Source organism: Hemiscyllium ocellatum, chromosome 25 (assembly GCF_020745735.1).
Source record: "Hemiscyllium ocellatum isolate sHemOce1 chromosome 25, sHemOce1.pat.X.cur, whole genome shotgun sequence".
In the NCBI taxonomy this organism is placed as follows: domain Eukaryota; kingdom Metazoa; phylum Chordata; class Chondrichthyes; order Orectolobiformes; family Hemiscylliidae; genus Hemiscyllium; species Hemiscyllium ocellatum.
The window spans coordinates 30,254,936-30,278,213 of NC_083425.1; the positions used below are offsets into that span (position 1 = coordinate 30,254,936).

Below are 23,278 nucleotides of genomic sequence, written 5' to 3' on the forward strand. Positions count from 1 at the left end.
CACCTTGGAAAATTGACCACCTGTGTGACCAATCAAAGAAAAGTCACTCCCATAAATAGAATTGGTAAGAAATTGCTCCTGCAATCACAGGCTGGTTTTCTCCCATGCTTGCTGCTGATAGAACCACAGCAAACCCAGTGGAGAATCCAGCTTCTGATTGGAGATACAATGAACTATTAGCTATATCAGTGCTGGTGTTGAGGGAGGAGCTAGGGTCCAGGAGGGCAAGACCTGGGCCTGGAGATGTGTAAGAACTATGTCGATGGCTGATAGCAGATGGGTAGACTGAGAGCCAAGGGGTTGTCACTAAGACCCACCTTTTGTAGGATCTGGGAGTTCTGTTTGTGGGTGCCACAAATTATGGGGTAATAGGCAGACTGGTTTAGTGGTGGGAGTTTGATGCGTTTGCAGAGGGCAAATGATGCTTTGTGTTCTCGGAAGTGGTAGGAAGCAGAACGAGGCTACAAGACATGTGAAAAGGAGGATTTTACAAGAGGTGTGAAGTGAGGAGTGGGAGAAGGAAGTTCCGATCTATCTGGAAGGAGAGAGATGTCATCAGTATCTGCCTGTGGTGTGGAAGGATGGTGTGGGTCAGCAGTGGTAGGGAGGGGACAGGAACCTGCAAAGGAGAAATAACACTTTTAAAGCTATCAACAAAGTAATACTCAGCTAAGTGGAATCTAAGAAAACTTCAAATCACCGAGGTATTGTATTCCTTGCAAATGTCTGCAGAGTGTACAATACAGAAGCTGCTATATTTGGAAAAATTGCAGTGGATGCTACTGTAATGAACATAGTAAATAATTAAATTTAACTCAGAGATTAAGATGTGCAACGTATGGTGTTGTTACTGCCGGGTCAAAATGTTCCACTGCTGTGCGTTTGATGGAAATGCATTAGCTGTTCATCAGTCTGCAGGAAAGTGTGTTTCAAGTGATGGCTTTGAATGTATAGACGTTTGTATTGGTTATTTGGGACAAAGCCTTGTGGTAGTTTATGATTGTCATACTTTACCAATTAAATAATGTGTGTCTGAAATTGATGTTTTGGCTTCAGGTTTAATGGAGAGTTGATTGTTATTGACGATATTGATCAATTTATAAGTGAGTTAATGAAAAAACAACTCTCAAAAATCAAAGTAGTCCTTGGAAAAATCTCAAGAAAGCCCTCAGAAAACATTAGTTATTCTGCACCCTGGTCATGAGGTAACAAAACTATAGATGAGAGTTTCAGCACTTGAAGAACTGAGGCATTGGTGAAGTTTAAGGATGTAATAAAAGTGGAAATAGATGGCTCAGTGATCTTTCAGATAGTCCAAAGATGTGCAAGTTAGATGGATTGGCCATGCTAAATTACCCTATAGTGTCCAGGGTTGTGCAAGCTAGGTGGGCTGACCTTGTACAATTACAGGGATATGATATGGGTGCTGGGTCTGGATGGGATGCTCTTCAGAGAGTTGATGTAGACTCAAAAGGCTAAATGACCTCTTTCTGCACTGTAGGGATTCTTTGATTTGAGAAGAAAATGATAAAAATCATCATAAGATTTGTGGTTACTTTAATATCCCAACAATTAAGGAGAGTCGGGGGCAGAGTTGAGTATGGTAGCCATTACAAAAGAGAAAGAGCTAGAAAAGCTAAAAAGTCTAAAAATTAATAAATCTCCTGGCCCCGATGGGCTACATCCTAGAGTTCTGAGAGAGGTGGCAGAGAAAATAGCGGAGGCGCTGACTGTAATTTTTCAAAAGTCTCGAGTCAGGGAAAGTCCCAGATGATTGGAAAATTGCTGTTGTAAGCCCCTTATTCAAGAAAGGATCAAGACAAAAGATGGACGATTATAGGCTGATTAGCCTAACCTCGGTTGTAGGTAAAATTCTAGAATCCATTGTTAAGGATGAAATTTCTCAATTCTTGGAAGTGCAGGGTCAGATTAGAACAAGTCAGCATGGATTTAGTAAGGGGAGGTTGTGGCTGGCAAACCTGTTAGAATTCTTTGAAGAGATAACAAGTAGGTTAGACCAGGAAAACACAGTGGATGTCATCCATCTAGACTTCCAAAAGGCCTTTGATAAGGTGCCTCACTGGAGGTTGCTGAGTAAGGTAAATGCCCCTGGTGTTCGAGGTGAGCTACTGGCACGGATTGGGGATTGGCTGTCTGACAGAAGGGAGAGAGTTGGGACAAAAGGTTCTTTTTCGGAATGGCAGCTGGTGACAAGTGGGGTTCAGTGTTGGGGCCGCAGCTGTTCACTTTATACATTAATGATCTGAATGAAGGGGCAGGGGGCATTCTGGCAAAGTTCACTGATGATACAAAGTTAGGCGGACAGGCAGGTAGTACTGAGGAGATGGGGAGGCTGGAGAAAGATTTAGTCAGTTTAGGAGAGTGGTCCAGGAAATGATTGATGGAAATCAACGTGAGCAAGTTCGAGGTCTTGCACTTCAGAAAAAAGAATATAGGCATGGACTATTTTTTAAACTGTGAGAAAATTCATAAAGCCAAAGTACAAAGGGATCTGAGAGTGCTAGTCCAGGATTCACTCAAGGTTGATTTGCAGGTTGAATTCTTGATAAAGAAAGCAAATATAATGTTGTCATTTATCTCAAGAGGGTTGGAATATAACAGTAGCAATGTGCTTCTGAGACTTTATTAAGCTCTAGTTCGGCCCCATTTAGAATACTGTATCCAATTTTGAGCCCCACACCTCAGGAAGGACATACAGGCCCTGGAGTGTGTCCAGCGGAGATTCACATGGATAGGCCTGACATATGATGATTGGCTGAGGATCCTGGAATTGTATTCATTAGAGTTGAGAAGGCTAAGAGGAGATCTAATAGAAACTTACAAGATGATGCATGGCTTTAGAAAGGTTAGACGCTAGGGAGTTGTTTCCGTTGGGCAGGGTTACTAGGACCTGTAGGCATAGCCTTAAAATTAGACAGGGTCAGTTTATAACAGAAATGAGGAGACATTTCTTCAGCCAGAGAGTGGTGGGCCTGTGGAATTCATTGCCGTGGAGCGCAGTGGAGGCTGGATCGTTAGGTGTCTTCAAGGCAGAGATTGATAAATTCTTGCTCTCGCAAGGAATTAAAGGCTATAGGGAGAGTGCGGGTAAGTGGAATTGAAACACCCATCAGCCATGATTAAATGGTGGAGTGGACTCGATGGGCTGAATTGCCTTACTTCCACTCTGAATCTTATGGTCTAAAGATGTCCATGAACCGAGAGTTTTACCTTGCCTCGTTGAAGTCCTTTCTTTTAGTTAGATGAGGAAATTTGCAGTGGAGAGTCATGTTCGAGGAATCTACCTAACAAAGCACAAATGTTGTGCAATTATCTAATTTGCCGCTGCTCACATCCTCTGAGTTTTTTTTAAAGAAGTAAAGCATCTTCTCTGATCTCATTGAACATTGAATAAATTATGGTTTTGTAAAATTATGAGTTGTTCATAATTTATACAGTGGATATAATGGACCAGAATTGTTAATTGGACGCATAATGGTGCCTACTGTTAGCTGCATGTGTCTCACAAACAACCTTTTTGAAGTTGTCTCAAGTGTCAACTGATAACAGTGAGAACAGCATGACATTTGGAGCTCAAGTGAACAGGGCGATGAACTTAAATCTTCTTAAGCAAATAGGGTTATAGGAAAGATGGAAAAAGATAGTGAATTAAATAACAATTTAGGGACAGATAAAAAAAATAAAGAGAGCACAAAAAGATGTAGTATGAGGCAAAGAGAGAGGATAGTAAACAAAAAGTTGACATTTATAAAATGGCTTCAAAACACTTAAAAATTTGAATGAATGAGTCTCCACACTGGTAGTTTAAATGCCAGAGAGGTAATGGGCAGCCATGAGTACTTAGCATAAATTATCACTTTTGCTTATGATATAAAGAACAAAATAGTTTTTTTGTGTGTGGTGCATTTAATTGACAATTTTTGGTCAAATACAACAAGTTCTTTAAGAAAAGGAGAGGCCAATGATGAGTTGTTAGTTTTACATAGTTGAAAGTGGAACTTGCCAACAGCTGTTGGATTATCTCATTTAATTATGCATCTGCTCCTCATTTAAAAGGTCTGTATCATTTGTATATAAATAATGAAAACTGACATTAGCCTTGTGATTATTTAGACATCAGATTTTGGAACAATATTGAGTACAGACAGTTTATTCTTCTAAGTTTGATTCTTCAGGAATCATCCAGCTTTGCTCATTATTGCAGTTTGTACTCTAAGTGCAGAATGCTTAATTGTTTCATTCCTCAGCACTGTTAAGGCTTATTGCTGCAAATATTAAAAATATTTATTGGAGTGAGATAACTTGAACACTATGAAATGAGGCAGAGTCTAATTGTCATCAAACGCTGCCTTGATATTGAAGTATCACAGTGTTACTTCTCATAGAAAATTCAAAACCTGTTTATATTCAGATCATGTGTTATCACATTATGAAGTTCAATCAGATGAACAGTACATTGGTAATATTTGAAGAAAAATTGACTAGGTTTAGGCAGTGTATGGCTTTAACTTAGAGCAGCAAGCTTCTGATTTGGTTGTAATGGACCGTGAATTCATTTTGAAGTGAAAATGGAGCTCTCATGAATGTAAAAAGAAAATTATATTAACTGTGCTGTATGTAATATTCCAGTAACTTACCACTTAAGTGTTCATGGTCTTTTATGATCAGTGAAGTGCATTTTTGGGTTTTTGATTAGATTTTGAAGACAAGAAAATAAAAAGGATGTTTTCATGTTTTTTTCAATGTGTGCAGTCTAATGTACTGTTGATTTATTTAATGTCATTTCTGAAATTTTTTGTGATCATTATATATGTTTATTATTGTGTGGTCGATCATACTGCACCACGTATCAATTTAATTTGCTGTCAACATCCCAACTCAGGGTCATTTCGGTTTTGTAGTAATAGCAGAACAAACAAACTGTAGTGCAGTTGGCCCAATGTGCCATTTCATAGAACATAGAACAGTATAGCACAGAACAGGGCCTTCAGCCCACGATGTTGTGCCGACCATTGATCCTCATGTAAGGTAAGCCTAATGTATGAACCCTCAAATTTCTGTGACCATGTGCATGTCCAGCAGTCTCTTAAATAACCCCAATAACCTCGCTTCCACAATTGCTGCTGGCAAAGCATTCCATGCTCTCTCAACTCTCTGCGTAAAGAACCCGCCTCTGACATCCCCTCTATACTTTCCGCCAAACAACTTAAAACTATGACCCGTCATTTTAACAATTTCTGCCCTGGGAAAAAGTCTCTGGCCATCAACTCTATCTATGCCTCTCATTATCTTGTACACCTCAATTAGGTCCCCTCTCTTCCTTCTTTTTTCTAATGATACAGTTACATTGATACAATTTCTAGTATTTACTAATGTCTATTGCATTATTTCCCACATGCAGTGGGTGGTACCAAATGAAGGAAACCCCAAGCAAAATAAATTGGGCGTTCTTCTAAATCCATGGAAACTGAGCTGGTTTATGATAGCTCTTACACAGAGTTTAATGTATTATTCATTCTAGCTTAAGTAGAGACAGAAATTGGCATACATGTTACAGTTTCCACATCTAAAGCAGGCACCATGAAATCAAACTTTTCAATTTGACATTCTACGTTGGAAGTGTGCTCAATTCCATATTGGTTCAGGTGCTTATTAGGTGTCCCAATAGCTCTCTAGACCTATTAAATATTTAAATGTGCTAATGAGTGTTCTGAATCCGAGAACCTTTTGTGAAATGGGGATCAATATGCCTCTGAAATATCAACGTCTTAAATGCACAGTAAATCATAACTTGAACAGTCAGGTAGGGTCTTGTGTTTTTTTTATTATCTCTAATGGCACTCTTCAGAATTGTTTCTGCAGTAGCTACATCTTGCAAAGTAGAAGGCTATTGAATTTCCTCAGGGCCTCTCTAGTTGGCTGTTTTGGGTAACTTTGAGCTATGGCCTTTGAGGACCTGGCTATAGACTGTTGGATCTCATCTTCAAGTTGGGCATTCTGGAACAGCTGTATAGAATCAGCAAAGTCTCCTCAGGGCATGCACAACAAATAATGAATGCTGTCCTTCAAGTTTTAAAGACCAAGGGAGATTGTTGGCCTGAAAGCCAAAATGACAGTAATCTGAATTTCTATCTCAGCCATCAGAATTTGACTATTTGTTCCACAGACACTGATGTTGATGTTATGTGCAAAGTCAGCACCCAAACTGGTCTGTTTTAATCTGTGCACAAGTGAAATGATAGGTAGGCAGTATATGTCATCATTTGTTATATTCATTGGTGATAAGGTCTTAATGTTGTCATCTGTACTGGTTCCCTCTAATGAGCAGCTTTCTGGATATCATGACCCCTTGCTCCTTTGTCTGGAAGTGTAATGTCTATGGTGCCGTCTTCTTCAGTAGTGCTCCCTTACTATTTTTCTTTCGGGCTATATGGAGTTTCTGAACTTGAAATAAAAGAAAGGACAAGTATCAGTGTTTAGTGCCATGAATAAACAATGAAAAATGAACACCTATGAAGGCATCAGCATTTAGTTATTTGTATGAGGGCAGCATTTAAATGAGGAGCCAATTGTTTAAAATCTTGTAAGACTCTAGACTAAATCTCTAACCTTTTCAGGTACCGCACTATGTTGCTGCCTCTCTGATGATGATGATGATGATGATCTGTTTTTCAAGTGGGATAGCGCATGGATGAACTCTAGTGCTCTTCCTATGGTTACCTATCCTTTGTGTTTGTGTGGCTGCATGCCCAGAAAGAAAGGAGGATTGTCCGTGTTTGAGTAGTGAAATTTTTTGAGGATATCATTATTAGGATAGAATACTTTTGCTGAGATGTGAGGAGGTGAACTTATTGAAACACACAAGATCCTGACAGGACTTAACAGCGTAGATACTGAGAGGCTACTTCCCCTTTTGGAGGAGATTAGAATAAAGGCACATGATTTAAAACTGGGGTCTTTCATTTCTGTGCCATTAGTCTGTAGAATTCTCCTCCTTAGCAAGCAGGCGAGGCTAATTCATTGAATATCAGCACGGCTGAGTTTGGTGGATTTTAATCAATTTGGCAATAAAGAGTTCTGAAAGATGGATAGGAAAGCAAAGGCGACTATCAGATCAGTCATGATGTGAGGGATTTCTGGAGCAGGATTGAGGGCTAAATCACCTACTTTAGCTCCCAGGTCCTGTGTTGCCTGTGTTCTTGAGGTAAAGAAAGTCATCACTAGGGAAGGAACTGATAGATATCACTGCAGGCCTGTTAGGAAGGTTCTGTTAACTGGGGGAGAAAAGGCTTGTAGGTGCTTGGACAGCAAGTCATGCAAAGCTAAGCACAATGTCATAGAGATGTGCAGCATGGAAACAGACCTTTCAGTCAACTCGTCCATGCCGACTAACTATCCTAAATTAATCTAGTCCCATTTGCCAATACTTAGTCATATCCCTCTAACCTGTCCTATTCGTATCCAGAGTGATGAGAGATGTGGGTTAGGACCCATGTACCTTCACCATCCTATGATGTGATTATACTATTAGTTGCATTGCAGTGGTATCTGGAGTTTAGTGGTTTGATGCTTCTAGACCAATCTGCTACGTCACACTTGAGCTAGTTAGCTTGTCTTGACATCTTTTGAACATCCGTGGATAGGAAATGTCCGTCTTTTAGCTAACCTGCTTCACTAATATATCCAGTGCAAGCTCAAAATAATGGAAGTTCTTTCAGGTTATTCTGTGACTTCCATTAACTGTATTCTTCAGTTACTTTCTTCAGCTGCCAAAGTACATTGTCCCTTTAAGTAGTTCTGATGACTTTTAAATGGGGTAAGCTTAGATTAGATTAGATTACTTACAGTGTGGAAGCAGGCCCTTTGGCCCAACAAGTCCACACCGACCCGCCGAAGCGCAATCCACCCAGACACATTGCCTACATTTACCCCTTAACCTATGCATTATGTGAGCTTGCAATGAAAGGTGGGAGTTATCCTGATAGCTAACAGTTGTGATAAATTGATCAGAGGGACCAATTTGTATGCATATGGTTGAGAGTGAGTTTAAGCCAGCTTCTACCATTTCGACTTTGTGTGTAAGTGTCTGTTTCATTTGTCAAATTGTTATTAAAGAATAATGCATTGAGAAAGAGTTATTGGTTACATTAAATCAATAGATTGGATATGAAAGTGAAAACTGTACAGTTTTAAATGCACAAGTATATCATACACTAATGGTTGCAAGGGGTGTTGTGGTGCAGTCATCATGTCCCCACCTCTGAGCCAGGATGTCTGGGTTCAAAATCTCACCTGCTTCAGAGATTTGTAATAGCATCTCTGAACAGGATGATTAGAAAATGCCATTACTGTGATTGTTCTTCAAATGGCTTCATGTTTATTATTTGTTCTCTTTTTTTTCTCTTTTGTTCTATGATGTCAATTCATATTTAAGATACAGAATCTTGAGTAGCTGATTGCTTTTTCTGGGGTTTCCCCCAGTAGTAACAGTAATGACACTTCCACTAATCCAGCTTTTCCTATTCTGCAATTCCCCGTTAAGACAATCATTAATTTCTCCAGGTAATCACAGAGTTGAGGTTCTGGACCTCTGCATTTAATTGTGTAAGTACCTCAGTGTTTGGGAAAATCTACGATTTGTGTATTTTCTTTTTCATTTTACATTTTATGTACATTTATCACTGCCTTCATGGCAGTTGTTCCTTAATAAAGTCTGTCGGATTAAAATATAACGCACTTATTATATTTAGATATTTTGTGATTACAGTTTAAAGGATGGAAATGCACTTGGTTTGTTGAAACATGTTTTTCCTTAGTATTTTTTTAATCCTTTACATATACATATGATTAACTTCTCATTTTAAAATAACTTTAGGTACAAACATTGAGTTAATTTACATTAAAATTGACTGACAGCCACCTTTTTAGTTTGTGATTCTATTCATCATGCCAATATTCTTTTCCAAAAATACAGCTGCAGTTAGGTTGATAAGAGAACAGTGTCCATGAGGACAAAGTGACTATTAAAAGGCTGATGTTGAAAACAATTGTGAATTACCTCATTCAGTATCACTGGGAGCAAATATTGCAGACAGGAAATTGTGTGAACCCTGTGGAGTCAATGAGGTGTAGTCAAGGATTGTTTTTTGATTTAATAAAGTGATTTTAAAACAGCAATGAATTAGTAGCAAATCATGTTATTTAGTTACTTGATGCCATTAGTTTTTAACATGGGGATGGGGACCAGAAAGGAAGAAATGATAAGCCAAATGGAGAAATTCTGAAAATTGTGTGACTTTCTAGTGATATTGTTTTGTGGAGACTACAGGAATCTGTATAAAGAGAGCACATTTTAATAGCCCATAAAGCCTTGCTGTTCTTTGCATTAGCAATTAACACACTAATACATTTTCCGAGGATATGTCTTTTTGAAAATGTGTATCACTTACTAAAGATGTGCTTTTGGGATCACCCTGGCAGAACCTGCCTGCAGTTATCAAGCTTGTCAACAGTTCTAATGAATATGAACAATATAGTTGATTGTTAAAGCGGTTATTAATCTCTTCCACAATACAGAAGTGAGGGGCAGGGGCAGGTTATAGTTATTTCAACGGTGTTATTACTGCAGATGACTGTATTTCACAAGCTGATCTCTTTCTTCCTTTAACATGTTCTCACCAAATTAGCCCCTGATTAATGTCAACACAATCCAAAAAGAAAAAAGATCCAACTGCATTCATCATCATGAATATAGTAAATATCAGTCTGCAGTATGACTTGAGAGTTGCTGAAAAAACCCAACATATTTATTTACATATGCACAAATATATACGTGTACACATAATCATTGTATCACTGAATTATGACATCACAATTAAATTTGTGAATTAGACTTTCGTCAAATTTTGTCAAACTCCAAGATTTTTTCCACAGATCCCAAGTGAAACCTGATTTCATTGATTATAAACTGAATTTTTGCAGTTGGTTATCATAGTTGTTCACTTAGTGTAAACATATGCACGTAAGACTACAATCATTCATTAACAAATGTTCTCACAAAAAAAAATGAACTGTAAAAGTTTCTTTAGATGTGTAAAGCAGAAACATTGTTTTAAATGAATATGGGTCTGTTACAGGGAGAGTCAGAAGAATTTGTGGTGGGAAATAGAGAAATGGCAGAGAAACTAAGTGATTACTTTGTGTTGATTTGCACTGATGAAGATATAAAAAAATCTCCCAGAAGTACAAATATAAGTGAATAGTGTTATAGATCAGACCAAACCCCTTCAATACATTTCAAGAAGATAACCTCAACCCTAACTGTTATCTTATTTAAAGGCAAGCATAAGGTGCTGAGTTCCAGATAGGATTCATTTGGTCAAACAACTAGGCCGTAAGCAAAACACTCTTTATTCTTATACCATAGGTAAGTGCAAACAGAAAAGAATTGGCATAACTTTAACTCTTTCGAAATACTTAACAAAATAATATATTATTTAACTACTCCTCATCAATAGGATGGCATGGTGGCTCAGTGGTTAGCACTGCTGCCTCACAGCGCTAGGGACCTGGGTTTGATTCCCGGTTCAGAGTTTGTGTGGAGTTTGCACATTCTCCCCGTGTCTGCGTAGGTTTCCTCCGGGTGCTCCAGTTTCCTCCCACAGTCCAAAGATGTGCAGGTCAGGTGCATTGGCCATGCTAAATTGTCCATTATGTTAGGTGGATTAGTCATGGGTAACTGTTGGGGAATGGGTTGGTTGCTCTTTGGCGGGTTGGCGTGGACTTGTTGGGCCAAAGGGCCTGTTTCCACACTAGGAAATCTAATCTAATAGAAAACTGTTCCAATCTAGCAGCATACCATAAAAACCCTAGCAAAGACAAATTCAGCAGACTGGATTTTCCTAACTTGCTATCTTCTCCAGTCTTGGAGATGGAACACCAACAGACTGAATCTAGCAACATAGAGACACCTCGGGCTTTTTGTAGCAGCAGAAAGAGAACAGTAACCAACAGCTTCAACTCCGAAAACCCCAGCTTCAACAACTGAAAGCAAAACTAATCCTCCGGGTCTGTGTGTGAGCCTGACACCACCCAATCATGCTTCTTATTTACACTGCTTTATGGAGCAGACACCTTGGCACCAAGTTCACAACACCCTTCTTCAAGAGAATCAGGGTAGAACATCTCTTAAAGGCACGTCTTATCCCACTAGGGTGAACAGGAAGATGAAGGAAATTAATCATAATAAGACTATGCTGGAAAAATTAATTGGACAGAAGTTCATAAATCTCTAGGGCCTGATGTTTTACATTTAAGAATGTTAAGGTACATGGCTACAGTGATAGCATTGGTCGTTACCTTTCAAAGTTCTGATTCCTATGATTGGAAGGAAGCAAATGTGACCCCACTATTTAAGGAAGGAGTGTGAGAAAAAAATACAGGGAAGTACAGACCTGTTAGCTTTACATAAGTAATAGGGGAAAATCCTAGAATCTGTTATAAGGGATGTAATAAATAAATATTTGGATACAATTGACTTGCTTGGGCTTAGCATGGGTTTTAAATGGGAAATTGTGTTTGAATTTGTTGAGCCTTTTGAGGATGTTATGAACAAAATTTATCAAGAAAAGTTGATGGACATAGTATGCTTAGTTTTTCAAAACGCTTTGGATAAAGTCAACCACAGGAGGCTGGTTTAAAACAAATATTAAAGCACATAGGATAGGAGGTAATGTGCTGCCATAGATTAATAATTGACAAACACATAGAAAGTAGTGAGTAGGAATAAATAGATCATACTCATGTTAACAGCTGTGACTAGTGAGCTATCATAAGGGTCAGTACTTGGGCCCCAGTTGGTGACTAAATATATCAATGATATGGAGATGGGGACCAAATGTAATATTTTGACATTGGCAGACTACACAAAGCTAAGTGGGAATATGTGTTGTGAGGAAGATGTAAAGCAGCTTCAGGCAGATTTGGGCAGGCTTCATGAATGGGCAAAAACATGTAGATAGATAAAATATGGAAAAATATAGGGTTATCCACTTTTGTAAGAGGATCAGATGTACAGAGCATTTTTTAAATGATAAGTTGGAAAGTGTAGGTGTACAAAGGGAAATGGGTGTCTCATCTATTAGTCACTTAAGGCTAACATGCAGTTGCAGCAAGCTGTTGGAAGACTAATGGAATGTTAGCCTTTAATACAAGACGATTGAGTACAGGAGTAGTTGCGTCTTGCTTCAATTATGTAGTAGCTTGGTCAGATTGCATCTGGAGAACTGTGTGCAGGTTTGGTTTCCTTAAATCATGAAAGGTATCATTGGCAGCGAGAAAGTGCAGTGAAGATTCAAAAGGCTCGTTCCTGGGATGGTGGGACAGTCCTTTAAGAGAGATCACATAAACTGGGCCTTTAATCTTTACAGTTTCAAAGAATGAGAGGTGATTTCGTTGTAACAAGATACTTAAAGGGATAGACAAGGTAGATGCAGGTAAGATGCTTCCTCTGGTTGGTGAGAGTAAAATCAGGAAGCATACCTTAAAAATAAGGGAGTGCCACTTAGGTCTGAGATGGGAGAATCGTTTTTATTCAGAAGTTTGTGAATCGTTGGATTCTTTGTCACGATTGGCTGTGGTAGCTCAGCCTAAGTATATTTAAGGTAGAAATTGATGAATTTCTGATAACCAATAGCATACAAAGTTATGTCAAGAAGTATGAAGTGTTTGATCATTCATGATCATATTGAATGATGGGCACCATCAAAAGGCAATAGGTGCAGGAGTAGGCCATTCTGCCCTTCGAGCCAGCACCACCATTCATTATGATCATGGCTGATCAATCTCAATCAGTATCCTGTTCCTGCCTTATCCCCATAACCCTTGATTCCACTATCCTTAAGAGCTCTATCCAACTCTTTCTTGAAAGTATCCAGAGACTTGGCCTCCACAACCTTCTGGGGCAGAGCATTCCATACACCCACCACTCTCTGGCTGAAGAAGTTTTCCTCAACTCTGTTCTAAGTGGCCTTCCCCTTATTTTTAAACTGTCTTCTGGTTCGGGACTCACCCATCAGCGGAAACATGCTTTCTGCCTCCAGAGTGTCCAATCCTTTAATAATCTTATACGTCTCAATCAGATCCCCTCTCAGCCTTCTAAACTCAAGGGTATACAAGCCAGTCGCTCCAATCTTTCAGGGTAAGATTGTCCCACCATTCCAGAATTGAGCTTGTGAACCTACACTGCACTCCCTCAGTAGCCAGAATGTCTTTCCTCAAATTTGAAGACCAAAACTGCGCACAGTATTCCAGGTGCGGTCTCACCAGGGCCCTGTACAGCTGCAGAAGGACCTATTTGCTTCTATACTCAATTCCTCTTGTTATGAAGGCCAGCATGCTATTAGCTTTCTTCACTGCCTGCTGTACCTGCATGCTTGCTTTCATTGACTGATGTACAAGAACACCTAGATCTCGTTGTACTGCCCCCTTACCTAACTTGACTCCATTTAGGTGGTAATCTGCCTTCCTATTCTTGCCATCAAAGTGGATAACCACACATTTATCCACATTAAACTGCATCTGCAATGCATCCGTCCACTAACCTAGCCTGTCCAGGTCACCCTGTGTTCTCCTAACATCTTCCTCACATTTCACCCTGCCACCCAGCTTTGTGTCATCAGCAAATTTGCTAATATTAGTTTTAATACCTTCATCTATATCATTAATGTACATTGTAAAAAGCTGCGGTCCCAGCACTGATCCCTGCAGCACACCACTGGTCACCGCCTGCCATTCTGAACAGGAACCGTTTATCACTACTTTTTGTTTCCTGTCAGCCAACTAATTTTCAATCCATGTCAGTATTTTGCCCCTAAGACCATGTGCCCTAATTTTGCTCACTAACCTCCAATGTGGGACTTTATCAAAGGCTTTCTGAAAGTCCAGGTATACTACATTCACTGGATCTCCCTTGTCCATCTTCAGTTACATCATCAAAAACTTCCAGAAGATTAGTCAAGCGTGATTTCCCCTTCATAAATCCATGCTGACTCTGACCTATCCTGTTTCTGCTATCCAGATGTGTTGTAATTTCATCCTTTATAATTGACTCCAGCATTTTCCCACCACTGAAGTTAGACTAATTGGTCTATAATTCTCTATTTTCTCTCTCTCTCCTTTCTTAAAAAGTGGGACAACATTAGCCACCCTCCAATCTGCAGGAACTGATCCTGAATCTATAGAACATTGGAAAATGATCACCAATGCATCCATGATTTCTAGAGTCACCTCCTTCAGTACCTTGGGATGTAGACCATCAGGTCCCGGGGACTTATCGGCCTTCAGACCTAACAGTCTCTCCAACACTATTTCCTGTCTAATATAAATTGCTTTCCTTCAGCCACTATTACATCTGGGAGATTGCTTGTGTCTTCCCCAGTGAAGACAGATCTAAAGTACCAATGCAACTCTTCTGCCATTTCTTTATTCCCCGTAATAAATTCACCCGTTTCTGTCTTCAAGGGCCCAATTTTAGTCTTAACCATTTTTTTTCTTTTCACATACCTAAAAAAGCCTTTACTATCCTCCTTTATATTTTTGGCTAGTTTATCTTTGTACCTTAGTTTTTTTTTGCGTATTACCTTTTTAGTTATCCTCTGTTGTTCTTTAAAAGCTTCCCAGTCTTCCGATTTCCCACTCATCTTTGATATGTTATGCCTTTTCCCTTTTATCTTTCTACGGTCCTTAACCTCCCTCGTCAACCACGGCCACTCCTGCCTCCCCTTAGGATCTTTCTTCCTTTTTGGAATGAATTGATCCTGCATCTTCTGCATTATACCCAGAAATACCTGCCATTGTTGTTCCACTGCCATCCCTGCCAGGGTATTGCACCATTGAACTTTGGCCAGCTCCTCCCTCACAGCTCCATAGTTTCCCTTATTCAACTAAAATATTGTCACTTCCGATTCTACCCTCTCCCTTTCAAACTGCAGATTAAAGCTTATTGTATTGTGGTCACTACCTCCTAATGGCTCCTTTACTTCGAGGTCCCTAAGCAAATCTGGATCAGATTGGCTTACTCCTGTTGCTCATACAAGTTTAGTATAAAAAGAAGAAAAGACAAAGCTATGCATAATTAAAGATAGCTTAGAAATTTTTCTTAAATTTCTCCCTTAAGAATTGAACTCCTGTTTTTTCTGAACTAATATCTAAAGATAAGTTAATGGCCTCTGGTCTGTTTTTCTTTTCTCTGTCTGACATAAGCTCAACAGTACAAACATTTCATCCATTAACAGCATAGATGTCCTGCCAGGCAATTGACTGAAATGCATGCGTTTCTGGAAATTATGTCTTCAGTTCACTGTTCAAAATGATCATCTAACTTCTTCAAAAAGATAGTTACCATCGCAGAACTGAAACCAGACATCTGCCTTTATTTTAAAAATCCAAATCCCAATTAATAATGCATTATGCATGTTTATGACAGTGAGAACATCAGGTGCATTACTCTAGCTGCCTCAAGTTTGTATTTGGACAATCTTATATACTTTTTCTAAATAACAATATTCAAGATCAAACTGAAATCGAACACAACTTTTAGATCAGCAGTATCAGGTTTACATCATAAATTACATGCATTCTAGCAATAAGTAATGTGCAATACTATGAACTCGCACTAAGTTTAAAGTTGTGATCATTCTCTTAACACCACTATTGAAGATGAGCAGAAGTGATTATTTTGCTTGTTAATCAGTTTACCTGTTAATCGGTTTCCTTGTTAGCAATGTGTCTCAAAAACTAATGCGTGGTTTTCAACATGGTACACTAACTTGTTATGGCCCAAGGAGCATCAGATGCATTTTTAGTGACGATCTTTTCTGGATCATGGATTTTTAAAAAAGAAATATTAATATTTGAAAAAAGTCCCAAAAAAGGCTCGCTATGCAGTGATAACGTGTTAAGTGCTACTGGTGAACTAAACATGCTGAAATGGAAACTTGTACTTCTCAATGGGAGAAAGTACTGCACTCGAGGGCTGGTGTTCTTGCAGACCTGGCAGCCTTAACTGACTCATGAGAATTGCTGGAAAAACAAACATCTTTACAAGGAAGAGAAAATCATTGCCAGAAGCTAGTTAAGTTTGCATTGTTGGGTGGTTAAGGACCAGGCAGCTGGGGGAGAGTAGATGGGTTCTGGATGTCTTGTAGGGCAGAGCAAAGTGGCAAGGCTAACATCTCAGGTAAGGATTCTCCCAAATGCTGTTCTTTTCCTTCCTTCATCCTTTACAAAAAAACTTCTGAGAAGTCGGGCTCCCTATTGCCATGATAATTGTTTTGTGAGCAATTTTAAATATAGTGACACACTCAACAGCCCTTTAATTATTTATTTTAAAAATGGCAGGTGAGCTGCTGATTTTGGCACCTTCCGACTGTTCTTTGGAGACTGGCTTGGGATGGGCAGGAAGGTGTGGTCCTGACGCTGCTCGCAGTCAGATGGAAACCCCTCAATTGCCAAATGCACCCAGTGTCTGTGGAGTCTGTGCTGCCTTCAGGATGGTGACAAAAACAATTTTGGGTGGTGAGGTAGGGGTTGTGTTGGCCAGGCACATTGTAACTACCTCCTATCTTGTTCTGCCCTGCATATATCTGACCACTTTTTGCATAGAAAGAGATCAAGATTTCCATTTATATAGGACTTTTCCCACCCTCAGAACATCCCAAGTGGTTTACACCACATAAAAGTACTTTTCTAAAATGTAGCCACTGAGGAAATGTAGGAAAGATGATAACCAGTTTAGTCTAAGTTCCCTTAAATACAATGATGACTGGGTACTGTGTTTCAGTGGCATTAGGTTAGGGGGTCATACATTGACCAGAAATGCAAGGAAGAATGCTGTTCTTCAAAATAGTATCTTGAGATATCTTATATGACATGAGAGAGTAGATAGGGCATTGGTTTAACTGAGAACATCATCCAGATTTTAGCCTAGATATCAATGCTCAAACTTTGAATGAGACTTGAACTCTGAATCTTGTGAATTTGAGGTGAGAGTGCAACAAACACCCAGCTCTGACTGCTTCGTGTCAAGATTTGTTGAGAATAGACAACAAGTTACTCATTTAAATATGAATTCCCAATTGCAATTGTGATAGGATTGTGATCTGGGCGAGTACGGTAATCTGGTGTTGGAGGACAGTGTTCTCCCAGTGTTACGCTAAAACGTCCAGTTCTGGAGTTTAATCCCTATTTATTCTTCAACCTCAGCTCCATTGCTTACAAGAGGCTTGGGGTTTGTCTCACATTCAGCCAATTTCTACCTTTTCTTTTGAGTTTTCTGTGAGGCTTTATTTTCTTTAAAATATTTTGGAGGAGTGGGAGGTGGGCATCTAGATTGTTTCCCAAATTTTGTCCATAAATAACATATAATGTTTTTGTCATAATATTAGAACAGTTGTCAATTTAAAGTTGTTGGTGCAATTTAGTTAGCATTACTGGATATTTTCTACAGATCATTATCCTTACACTAATGGATAAGACATAGCTCTGAAAATTAAAATGCACTAAGTTCATTTAGTATTCATAATTGCAAATATGTGTACTTTTACATTCAAGCACATTTTAAAATTATTTGTAATTTAAAGCAAAAGATTTTCCACATTCTAAATGGTATCTCAAAAACCTACACCTAGTTTCTGTATTTTATGCTATAAAATCTGTTAGTGTTACATTGAGCTCTGAGCTCAGCATAATGATTGACAAACCTGTGTTATTTTGTACCAGTACGAATACTAAACTAGCACTTGGCTTCAGAGTTCCAGTAAGCTGTACTTAGAAAGATACAGGCTCTGACCTGTAATTCCTATAATGTGCGTCCCAATCTCTACCTTGCTGCTGTTTAGAGACCAGGTACTGTCCCATAGTCAGGGGCCAGGGGGCATTTTAATCAATGACAAATAACTTAACAGCTGGTTAAAGAGCAAAATTGCTTAAAACCTTGAACCAAGTCCAAAAGCCATGAAAGTGCATTTTACATAGTGTAGTTAAGAATGCGACTTGCATTTTTGGACCTGCTGTACTGCTCTCTGGTGGTAAAAATTCAGCTTTTATGTTTTGAATATGTGCATTAATTGCATGATAAAATTTTAGCTGGATTTTTTTCATAAATGAAAACTTTAGTACCAAACATGGTAATTTTAGGGAAAAGGAATTGAAAGCATGAACATGGTTTACAATGCGGAAAAATGGTATAGATTGTACAGGGAGATAAAATGCAGGAGAAGGATTGTGTCCATCCTCAATTTACTTTGACATAATATTGGACAACACTTTAAATTGCAATCTTTGTAGCATGCATAGATCAGCATAAATTTAATGCATTGATATATATTGGAAGTTGTAATTTACTGGGATGTTTGGCGCCAACATGACTGAAACACACTTACTATTATGTCATTATGCATTCACTGTGGTAAGTGTTGATGTGCCATTAACTTATATTAAATATTTACTTTGCAGCTACACAGGTTTAAGTATTTGTGTGACTCGCTGTGAATGCTATTATACTTCATAACAAAAGTAAGGTTTTTTTGCAGGATTGCACATTCAGGTTCATCAAATTCATGGATTATTAACCAGAGATCAACCTATGTCAAAGGTGTTAATCTCTTACTTTAAGAAATATGATACTGAAGATTTGAGAGAATGGAAATTGAGGAGGTGCAGGGAAGCAAACAATAATAAATAATGATGGAGTCAAAATGAGGGGACATATTTGTCTATCATGCTTTAGTACGAGTTTAGGATATTTCAGAAAAATAGAAGGTTAAAAGGGTCCCTCTTGAAAATTAATTAATTAAAATTAACTAATGTTTTCAAGCTAATTCCGTGTGATTTGTTTTAAGAGCTTTGATGCATTGATTTTTTAAAAATAAATAGTTGTCCCGTCAAATACTTATTTGGTTCTATGTATAGCCATACTTGTAAACAATCTGCTCTAATGGAGTGTGGAGCCCAAGGATTATAATCTAGGAGGAGTGTCTTGTTTTCGTAATCGCAAGACAAAATGTAAATAGAGATAAATATATAATTACAGTTATTTCACTGAAGTGAAATACCAAAAGCCTTTTGAATTTCCTGAAAAAGCTGACCCACTTAATACTTTGTAAGTCCTACTTTTCTGTGGGAAATTGCATGGCCCATGAAAGTCTGTCCAGAACTGATTCAGTTGACTTGAAATAACAGTTTGGTTTCTTACTCTATGTAAATAAAACAAATTTTCATTTTTATTCAAGCTGCATAATTTGTTTTCCCTTCGTAAAAAGGCTATTTTTGTTTTAATGTATGTTATAAAATGGAGCTCAGTCTTAAATATTTTCTGATGAGGAGTTGCATGTCGTGTTTGAAAGTAAAAAATTGTAGAATTGGCGGCTATTAGAAACTATGAATGCTTTCAACTATATTTGTGAATTAACTCCACAAAATCATTAGAATCTTACGATAGTAGCTAACGCAAAATGTTTTATTCTATGTAATATGGGCCTTAGGGACTGTTTCTGGCGATTTTTGAGAGAGCAAATGATGTGTGTTAAGTACACCACATCTCAGTGGGCAGATCTGCTTATTTTGCTGGTCAGTGTGACACGATGTGTATTGGGGCGATAATAAGGAATATATAATATATAACATGTTATGATGCAATCTTTGGTACTGCAGAAGAATGTAAATTGTGCTTCAATATTCAGCACTAAATATAACTTACAAACTTGTTTCTAAAAATTTTTGAAAAATGATTTTATATCTTTGTCGATTCTTATTTAATTGCTACGCACAGACTCAATCAGCATATTAATAGAATATAGCATAGTATGAAAAAAAAAGCAATTATAAAACTATGTGACAGACTAGGCTGCTGTAAAAATGCTTGTGAAGAGTTAGTAGGATCTGAATTGTAGAAACAGTCTGGAGGGACTAAAGAGAAGCTGAAAAGCTGACACTTTATTGGTAAGCATATCTAGGTGTAGTGAATGACTCGACTTCATACCTGATACTGGAATTTTCTTAAGCAGGTGGCAAAACCCATAAAATCTTTCAACTAGAGAATAACATATTAATCATGCTATAATCTGTTGAACAAGTTCAGTGACATAATAAACTGGGAATAAAACGTTATTTCTAATCATCAGTATTTTAGATTGTACCTCACACCCTTTTCCTGCCCTGGATGTCTCTGCTCAAAGTACTTTCTTCTGATATTAGGGCTGACAGGTGATTTGTTCATGGCTCTCTGCCAATTGATTTGAAGTCACTGAGATGGACGGAGCAAGTGTCTAATGAGCATTACACTTATAACTTGGTAACATGAGAACACAATTTGTAATGGAGAATAATGACACTGGAGGGTAACGAAATGTTGAATACTGCATTTTGCTTCATGCAATTCTCGGTAATACAGTGTATTTTTTGATAAAATTTTGCAGCTATGTGCTGAATACATTATTCTGCGAAAACAAAAGCCCTGCAACACAGTCCACCACTGCTTCATACCTTACTGCTAGAGTGCCTCATGTCTTCTTATCCTGATGCTGGTTTGACCCACCAACAGTAGCTCTTTGTTTGCTGGGCATACAGCATGGGTGAGCTGCAATTCAATCGTCCTCCATCACTGAACCCTAGTCTCATTGATAGCCTATACAGCTAGTACTTTCAATGCCTGCGCTATTTGTTTTCTGCAGATTTTGTCCCCTTTGATTGTTTAACTTATCAGCAGTCTGGCTGCGGGTCACAAAATAAGCAAATCACGGCGTAAAAGATAGTTCTTCCAGTCACCTTTATGTTTTTGGTATCCATTCTTGCACACTCAGTCACTGTTTTTGTGCAGCCAACCTATTGCTTCCAACATTGTCTTCCATCTTTTCAGTATCTAAGTTTATTTAGAGAGACCAGGTGTGCCTTTATTTTCATCAGCAATTTTCGTTTCTTTCAGAAGAATGATGAGCCTTTGTGTCCTTTAGGTTTTAGCTTGCTTGTTTGAATGCTTGCCTTCAAAATACTTTAAGCAGTCATTCTTCTGCTAACACCTTTTTTGTAGTTTTGCGCACATTTTACTAAGGTCACCTCATAGACATGCTTATTGATTCATGTCTGCAAAACAGAAATTGAGCAAATTTGAAGCATTTTTTCGAGATCCTGTCAACTGTAATTTGGATTCTCTTCATTTTTGCACCCCAACCCCTTGGCCTGACCTGATAACTCCCACCCACTACCCTCCCCTAAGCTGACTACCTCCTCATCACCATGTATTTAACCCACTGATTTAATCCACTGATTCACTTTTTGAAAAATTTGTTTGTTAAAAGTGGGCATCTCTGGCTGGGCCAGTATTTATTGATTTATTGTCCATTCCTAATTGCCCTTAAATTGAGTGGCTTGCTAAGTCATTTCAGGGAGCAAATAAGAGCCAACAGTGCTGACTGTGTTTGGAGTTACATGTAGGCCACACCAGGTGAGGTTGTAGATTTTCTTCCCTCAAGGATACTAGTGAACTAGATGTTTTTTTCCGACAATTGGCAATGAATTGCACATCTGCACTCATGGACTTTGAACATATATCCCCAGCATTAGATAGGGACTCTGGATTATTAGTCCAGTGATGTTACCACCACATCATTACTTGCTCATAAACCTCACCCATCCACCCATTCTTTTTATCAACCTTTAAAGATGGAGTCATTAATCCCGACAGAAAGCAGCTAGTGCTATAAAAAGGTGCTGTGTTGTGCATTCTCTTAACAGATCTCTGGGTGGATTCCTCCACTGAGGGAGTTCCTCAGGATGCTGCATTGGACACTCTGAAATGGAACTAGGAAAGTGGGGCAGTTTTCTGACTCACTGGTGGTGGACACAGCAGCACCAACACAAATTGGAAGATCTGGCCATTATAAGTTTAAGGAGCGAATTGAGGAGTAAATTTAAGAAAGCGTTTGCACACTTATTAAGTTTGTCAATTTTTTTTTGTTTTTCTTTTCATTGTTGGTCAATAATATGGAAAGGAGTGAGAGAAGACCTTGTCTCTCTTTGCATTTTAACTGAGAAATGCAAATAATTACATCTGATAGATTTCCCCCATGAGTATTGTACTTTCACTTCTGTTTGTTTCCCACTTTGTCATTCTTATTCATTTATTGATGGTATGACAAAGATGTGAAAAAACATTTTGTACTTCTAGTAGATATCCATTCATTTTCTCCCCATTTATGCAGGGTGTATCATCATGGTGACCCAGCGGCGATTAGTTGCAATGTCTACAGCTGGCTTTGTGATACTTATTTCTTCCTCAGTTAGCTTTCTAGAACACTTTTAATCTCGTGCAAATGTACATTTCTGTTGGTGATTATTAATTCTCTTTGAATCTTAAAATGTTCTTTGTAGCGACATTCTAATGTTGACTACAATTACCATCACAAAAGTTTGTGAAGATAGTCAAATTGTTAAATTTAATTCCGTCATATAAAGTATCATATTTTGAGTATCAATATTTATAAATGTTGCAACAACTATAAAGCATATTTACACAATTCCAGAAGAATAATAAACAGAAATCTCTGCATAAATATTGGTTTAATGAATAGCAATCTAAGTGAAATAAGCACAGATATAATGACTTTTTCTGAGTTTATGTTGTAAGTATATCTGCTTATGACATGATTATGTTGTTTGTTGCTCTCAATCTTACAATATTCATTTTGCATAACTTGAAAATATAAAATTTGATTATTTAACTCAGCTTTATTATGTTTATGATGGATTGTCAAGAGGGAATCACTGAGAAAAGTAAAATTTGTAAAATGTAAGTAATTGGGACTCGAGATTGAACTTGCCAGTTGAAACAATTCCTGTTTACTTTCACATCTTTTTAATTGTTGTCTTTAATGTTCCTGGTATGGAAACATTGGCATTAAAATTATTTACTAAATGTGTAAACTAAATATTAACTTAGTTTAAATTTATAAGTCAATTTGTATAGTTTTTCATCAAAGGCTTGTTATATGTTTGTATAAAATTTCAAATTGGTTTTTAGATTGTAATAATGTCACAATGAACTCAACCAGTTGTTTTGCAATGCCATTTTATACTGCCACTAACGATTGGCCCTTATTTCACAATGGTTGGAGTATAAAAGTGAGAAAAACTTGCTGCAACTGTACAAGCTGCTATTGCAACCACATTTGGAGTACTATGAGCAATTTCGGTTCCCTTATTT

The 23,278-nt window shown here is 38.1% G+C and overlaps 1 protein-coding gene across 3 annotated transcripts in view; it reads left to right on the top strand.

Annotated features, from left to right (window-relative positions):
• Nucleotides 1-23,278, top strand: part of stx8 (syntaxin 8) — a 196,511-nt gene that overhangs the window by 171,556 nt on the left and 1,677 nt on the right. The window lies entirely within an intron of this gene.